This window comes from Meleagris gallopavo, chromosome 1, assembly GCF_000146605.3.
Source record: "Meleagris gallopavo isolate NT-WF06-2002-E0010 breed Aviagen turkey brand Nicholas breeding stock chromosome 1, Turkey_5.1, whole genome shotgun sequence".
NCBI lineage: Eukaryota > Metazoa > Chordata > Aves > Galliformes > Phasianidae > Meleagris > Meleagris gallopavo.
Genome location: NC_015011.2, coordinates 93,295,042 through 93,302,931, shown reverse-complemented (window position 1 = coordinate 93,302,931; position 7,890 = coordinate 93,295,042).

Here is a 7,890-nt window from a genome sequence, read left to right as displayed (position 1 = left end):
AAAAAAGGAGACACTCCGGTCAGGTTATTGAGTTAGATAACATAATGGCTTGATCCCCCCAGCTAACCATTCACCATGGAAAATGAACTCTCACCTGGTAAATAATCAGTGTAGCTGGCAAACAGTTTGAGCATTAATACTAGGGTAAGACTGTAATTTTGGGTTTTGTAGGTAGAGTATTTCAACGGCTTTCTTCTCTTGGATAGCCCTCCAAAGAAGGTCTGCACACCTGCATAAAAGGGCAGGGAGCACTCCCTTCTCCTGTTACTCTGTACAAACAGGGTTATAAGTGTTTCAGACTAGTTATCTCTAGCATACACTGTCCATGTCCACATTAGATATCACTTTGCTCTGGATATCCTTTGTCCCTTATGGTGTCTCAGTAGTAATAAAACATATCTTAGTTCTTCTTTAAATCCAAACTGTTTGAAATATCTGTGTTCCTTTGAGCCAACCAACTTCATGTTGTGTAATATGAACATGAAAGTATGTGTTGCTCTGTGGTGTAACTGGGGGATGTCTGAGGAGGCAAAGTATGCCGAGATAGTTTGAGAGAATGTGTGGGGTCATATGAGCCAGCTGTGTGTAATGTCATCTGTACTGTGTCTTGACAGTAGACTGGGGAGTAAATTATCTCCAAAAATGGACAGAGGCTTTACTTTGTAGAGAGCTGGTTAGTTCACTTTGAAGAAGAGTCTGGTATCAAAGCAGCGAGCAGTATGGATGATAAGGTGTGATTCAGTGCTCCGTGCCACTTCTGGACATCTTTTATGTGTACCGTCAGGGACATTAACAAGCAACTTCAATACAGAGGAACCCATAGATTGCTGAAAACTATTCATAAAACAAGGTAAAACTGACTGGAAAGTCTGAAAGCTGTTGTTATCTTTTATTCCTTCTTATTTTACGGAGAAGTAGATATAGTTTGTCACTAAGCCAACTTCAACCTTTGTAAACAGGCAACCACAAAACTTTTCTCACAGTTATGCTCATAGTGTCCACTTTAGGAGTGAGGAATGCGATCTAGAGCGAGGAGTAAAACGCGATATTTCTCATTCTGAGAAGGAATGAGAATTGCATGATGCATGTTAAGATGAGCATAAGTAATATTTCTTCTTTTAAAGAAAGAATAAAGGAAAAAAAGATGGTGGTATTTGCAGACATTTTAAGTACAAGCTCAAATACTATCTGATTTTAGTTTCTCTAGTACAGCCCCGGAGACTAAATCATTTTTCTCCAGTTTCCTGAATTTAGACTCTCATATCCTATGCTTAAAGTTTTCACATTTAATTTCATATCAAGTGAAATATATTAGGAAGGGCCAAACCTGTAATTTTGAAAGGAGAGTTAGGATGATAAGAGAAGAAATGAAACTTTTAAAACTTCATTTCATGTGGTCAAAAGTTTTAATTGAAATTTTAGGTTCAGATGCAGATAAAACAATGTTAAGGAGAGAACTTCTTGAAGCTATAGTTTAAAAGTGGCTTCAGAGTTTCTTTTAGTTCAAGATTTGAATGTTCTTGGTAAAATTCAGCATTGCTTTCTCTGAGATTGATTAGGAGTTACCAGGGAAACAATATATTATGGTATAGTAAAATGTTACTAACAACTGAGCAACTTGTAGGCTTGTTTTTGTAATAGTAATTCGTAAGTAAAGCAGGAAACAACTGAATTTCAGCCAAGCACTAGCTGTATTTCAAAAGAATATTCAGCTGTAAACAATATAAGCATTACCACTGCAGTTTTAGAGTAAATTTCAGAGACAGTGGATAAAAAGGACAATGCATTTTTTAGCTGCACTCTATCTGTGGTCTTATCAAAGTGAAAGAAACAAAAGGAATGGAAATATTTTGCCTCCTTCCCTAAGTGTATGTATAATGAAAACACTACGAGAGAAAGAAAGATTTCTGAGGGTTTTGTTGTTGTTGTTGTTGTTGCTGTTTTAAAGGAATTGGCCATAATTTTTCAGTTGCTTGATTTTATTTTATTTTTAAGAGTAATCCATTAAGGCTTATTACATTTTATAGTAGACCTTCTGGCAGTGAACTTGTATTGAATATTGAACTGCTGAAAGAGCTTTAAAGTACCTTCAGTACTTTAAGACAGACATTTCTGCATACATTTCAGTGGATCAGTTTGGGGGTTACAGCTTTAACTAACGTGATTATGATTTCTTCTGTATTTTTGGTTTTGTTGCTTTCTTAAAGCAGATATGAAATTTTAATAGTAAGTAACAGTGAAGTTGCATATGTTTGCAGTTGTATGCAGAGTTACATAAAATGATTTAATGGTTTCTTAAATCTTAGAAGAGAACCTGGAATGTATGAACGTATCAGTTGTATAAGAAAGGGATTTAATGAGTAGAACTTGCTTAGAGATATGTCCTTGTTTTGCTTTTAAAAAATATTTAAAATATCATTTGGATTTAATCTTTTATAAGGTGACAAAATATAATTTGGGTACTGTCATGTGATAGTGAACACTAATATCATTACATTCACTCAATCATGGCCTTCAATAAAGCATCATTATTCCCCTTCTGAGAGAGACTGTAAACTGGTAAGTGGAAAATGATTCAGCTGAGAAATTAATATACCTCAAAAAACTCTATGAACATCAATGTAGATATACAAGGACAGACTGTCATAAAAGAAGAATTAAAGCTTAAAATGGCAAATATTTGAGGAGCCTCCTTCAACCCAAATTACATTTTGTATTTTCAGGCAGTTAATTTGAAACTAACCCATAGGAATCATGTAGTGTTTCATCCCAAAATGAGAGAGTTTGTCAGACTGGCTGACAAATTAGGTCTGCTTGTTTTAAGAAGGAAGAAAGAAAGAAACACTGGCTTTCTGGGAAACAAGTTCAGTGTCGCCCCAGTAGTGTGGCTAGAAGGACATCTAGCAAAGTACATCTGAGCTGAGTAAATCTGCAGTCTTTCTGCGTACACCTTTAACTGCTGCCTCAGTCTCTGTGTTGAGAAGACACAGAATTTCTTCACAAGTAATGAGTGACATACAATTGGCTTTTTAGGCAATTTTGTTCTGGCATTTACTTTTCAGGGGCCTGGAGGATAGATTCTAATACATTTCTCAGCATCTAGAAAGTAGTTTGCTAATTCACACACCAGTTGATAGACTGCCTCATCAACAGGATCTTTTGCTGCTGTTTCCCTAACGACTCTTCTTAGTCTCCAAATCCAAACTTGCCACAGATCTTATTTGAATTCTGTTAACGTATATAGCTTTGCACTTGTTTTTCTGTCATCTCCTGTTCCCAATCAAAGAAACTCATTTCTTTACCTAAATTATATTCTAATCATGTATAAATATTTTCTACTCGTAGTGTCTGAAACAATAACATTAAATGTCAGTATGTTTTATTTTAGTATTGCAGAAATTACCTCAAACTGAGTCAAATGTCTATAAGAATCACAAAACGATAGCCATCAAGACTTCAAAATATCAACCCCTGTTCTAATATTTAAAGGCCTCTTTCAGTGTTTCAGTTAAGAAAGTAAGCCAATAAGGGAGTTGATAAATCCGGATTCTGTGAAGCTAGAGGCATCCACTTTCAGAGTTGAGGGTCTTAGACTGTGAATGCCTTTCTAGGAGGTCCCACTTTATTAAATTGACAGAGCTAGCACAAATTTCTCACCATTACAATCAGACATCAGAGAAATAGTCTCTCAAATAACCTTTTTTGAGTAATTTAAAGGTCAAAACTAACTCTGTTGATTCCATTTGAAAGCCCATAGGTGCGGTAGCTTAGGTTACAAAATTAATGACTGACAAAGTTGATTCTTCATGACTGAAGGAATACAGAATTTTCACAAACAAGATTTATTTTGCTATTTCTATTGTTTGCCCTGCAATTTGATCCTGTAGTAATTATGTGATGGCTGTCCAGATTTCCTATAAAATGTAGAGAAATCGAGCAACTTCATACATTTAAGACTATGATTCAAAGCTGGGGGGAATTAAGGCAAGAGATACCATTTTCTGGCCATAAGTGCTGAAGGACGTTGTGCAACATAGAAAGTTCTGGGCATCTTTGTTCTGCGTCATGATTGGATTACCACAGGGTCATTCAGCACCATTATATATATATATATATATTCATTTGGGATTTCAAACAAAACAAACAAAAAACCTACAAAACAAGCAATTAAACCCCACTAATTCCTGGGAAGAAAGGGAAAAACATAAAGGTAAAGATGAAATCCAGCAGGTTATGAGTACAGTTTCCCACTTGTCTTTCATCTTTCTATGCTTGTGGCAGTACCATGGAGACAGTCAGGAAAGTCAAGATGCTCTTAGCTACCTGTAAGCAGATTGGGTATAACAGAATTCCATCAATTAAATAACAATTTCAGTTCACTTTCTGATCTGAGATTGTGATTGACAAAGGGATAAAAAAGGCAAAAGGCATTAAGTGGATAGCTGAAAACAAAGAAGAGGAAAAGGACTAGTTGTGGTAGGAAAAAAATAGAAAGTTAATAGCAAGTATTGAATGACAGAATCACAGAATCACCAAGGCTGGAAAAGACCTACAAGATCACCCAGTCCAACCATCCACCTATCACCAATAGTACTCACTAGACAACACAAAATCCAAATTTTCTCTCAACACAAAATCCAAATGTTCCTTGAACACCTCTAGGGTCAGTGACTCCGCCACCTCCCTGGGCAGCACATTCCAGTGCCCGACCACTCTTTCAGAAAAGTAGTATTTCCTAACGTCCAGCCTGAATCTCCCCTGGTGCAGCTTCAAGCCATTCCCTTTGGTCCTATCACTAGTTACACGAGAGAAGAGGCTGACCCCCAGCTCACTACAACCTCCCTTCAGGTAGTTATAGAGAGCGATAAGGTCTCCCCTGAGCCTCCTTATTATGAACATAAAGGAAAGACTAGCTGTAGACAAGCAGGTAATCAGAGTCATGCCTCTGGACTGCTTATATTCTCTTAAGGAATACGTATTTGCCCTTTAAAAGTGGTTTCCAGAGTACTGCTGCCAACAAATCAGGATCCCACATTCTGAATACAGAAATTCATCCTTCCAATAATTTTCTATTCTGTGAGTCCTTTTTTCCTTTTTTTAAACTGTGGTTCATTGACCTTTTTGTCCCTTCCTCAAGATGATATTTTAAACTCAATTTATTTGAACATGGCTAAATTTTTCCCTTTTGTTCCCCTTTGTTGATGGTGATTAGACTGCTATTGATGTACAGTAGTTATAGCCTCATTTTTTCCTAGTTAATGTCTTTCTTTCTTTCTATCTTTCAATGCAGTGTTATTAAGGGCACTTGCTTAGAATTCTGACCATCAAAGATGATAAAAAACCAGAAGTGGTAACTGACCAAATTAACATATAGAAAATCAAAATACTATAAATATGTTGAAGTATTCTTATCATGGGAAATCTTTAAACATCATAAAATAACTCACAAGGCAACAGCCAAAACCATTGTAGTAAATTAAAAGGTATAATTAACTTGAAAGTATACCCCAGAGCTGCTTGTATGCTACTTAGCAGAGTAACACTAACCACTTATATTACACTACACATATTTCAAGCATTCAAATATGGCAGCTGAACTTTTTTCACCACATTGTTTCTGAGTGTATGGGTGGTGTTGTTCCTATTTAAGAAGCATGAGAGCTGAGAGAGGGAATCTACATTTTTACAACTATAACTAGCTATGAAGGCTTGAACTCAGCCACTCTTTTTCTTTAATGCATGCATACAGCTACCTGTGATTCCTTCTCTTTTTGGTGTTCTTTGCTTCGTATTCTTAGGATCTTTGTTTTTGCAAAAGAAGTTTGAGAGCTATCACAGCAGAATGTATGTTTATATTTTTCATCTATTTTATTTTAATAATGATAGACTATGTGAGATATTCTGATTATGGGAACATTAGATGGTAATCACCTATGAATCAGAATGCAGACCTGGCATTCTTTTATTTACACACAAATTGAATTCCAGTTGAAGTTTATGCTCAGAGCAGAATGATACAAAAGATAAGGAGGAATTTCAATTTAAGGTAACAAAAGTAGTAAATATACGTCAGCACTGAAGTAATCCGATTCTTCATATACTACTATGTAGTATATATGACCGTATGCATGTTTGCAATATGTTATTGCTGTGTATATTAAACTGATTAAATGTTTTCTCTGAGGAAGGCAAATGAATAAATGTTAAAGTCATACGAATACTAATGTGGAAGAGAGATCAGTCAGCCTTTATAGAGCTTAGTGTCTCTAGTGTAGTCCACAATATTCTTTGAGTTCTGTTCCTGAACTAAGAAAATAGGAAGGTTTAATCTTATTTAATTTTCTCTTCTCCCTCTTATCTCTGTTAACATTGTATGTTATAGGATCTCTGTTTAGGAAAATACTATGTGGTCAGGTGTGGTCATGACACATTTGTTCATGGATGATCTATTGTCATCCTTTCTTAAAGAATATCTTCACATGTTTTATTTAGCTGTTTTGGCCTTTCCTCATTATATTTTCTAAAAACATTCTGACATCCAAGGTAAGAACTTAGATTTGTGGATGTTGATCTCCTCCTTTCAGTTTCAAGGATAGAATTCTATCTAAAGCCATAGATTTGTTTTTGAGAGTATGAAGATTTACTTTATTCAATATGCTGGATAGTAAAGTGGTGGAATTAAAATCAACTGTCTAACCACTGAACAGCTAAGTACAGCATGAGCAAACCTCATTGACATGCTACACATCAGAGAGAGCATAGATGGCCATTCAATTCTTGGCTTACACTGAAACTGCCAACAAAGGCAATAATTGTGATGAGCTCCTTGATGTGAAGAACCGTCCACCAAAACCAATCAACAAGCAGCTGCCACATAGGAAGACATTTAGGTAACTAACACCTGTGGCCTCATTTAAAATTACAATTAGCTGCTTTGTTGAGGGGTGCTTACTGATTCCAAGAGATACCAATTTACTTTTTTTCCCACAATTGGTGACAGAGAGTTGTATCATCATATTTTTTTCTGAAATGTATTTTTATTTATCAATGCAGACTATTCACTCACTAGATTTGCTTTTGGAAAAGGAGTGAGAAACTTCCTTTTCTAAAGGCAGTACATGGGTTTTTCAGCAGCGTCTGTGCCTAAAATAAATTGAGATATACTTATGTTGTTAGCTTGTTTGATCCTGTTCTTTTCTCTGACCATAAACAATACCCCTTATGGGAGAATTATTTCATCTCAGAAGATTACTACTCTTAAAATACGATGAGTATAATGAAACATAAGCAGGCTATATGCTTTGTATTTTTCTCACTGTAACATCTATGAAAAGGAAAAAAAAGAAAGAGGAAAGTAGTGTTTTCTACCCTGCCAAGTGTACAATTTATACGAGAGTTGAAAATGCAGGTATGGAGTCTGAAATGTCCACAATAATGATTTTCAATGGGAAGCAGGTGATCTTGAGGAGCTGTGATGAGGGAATTCCACAATTATACCACATGACCTAGCAATATGTTTTTCTTTTTGCTTTCACTTAAGAGTTATTTGTCAAGGTCCAGAGATTTTTCTACCAAGTAAGAATCTCTCCAGGTGGTAAACTTTTCTCTTACCAGTAGGAGAACAGGAGGAAATTCAGAACAACTTCATTACCTGCTTGAGTTGTTACTTGTAAGCAACAGGTAGTTTGAGATGGAGTTTGACTTCATATTTTTCATCAGCTTCTTAAATTAACTCCGAGATATTCCTGGAGTTTCTTGTGTATTCCACTGAGAGGAGTGGCAGGCTCCATAACTGAGCTGAGTTTGGTAGGACATTTGGGCTAATGCTACTAGTGGATGAAGAGTTCCCATACAATACATGGTGCAAATCCCCCACCTTCCCTTTTTTTT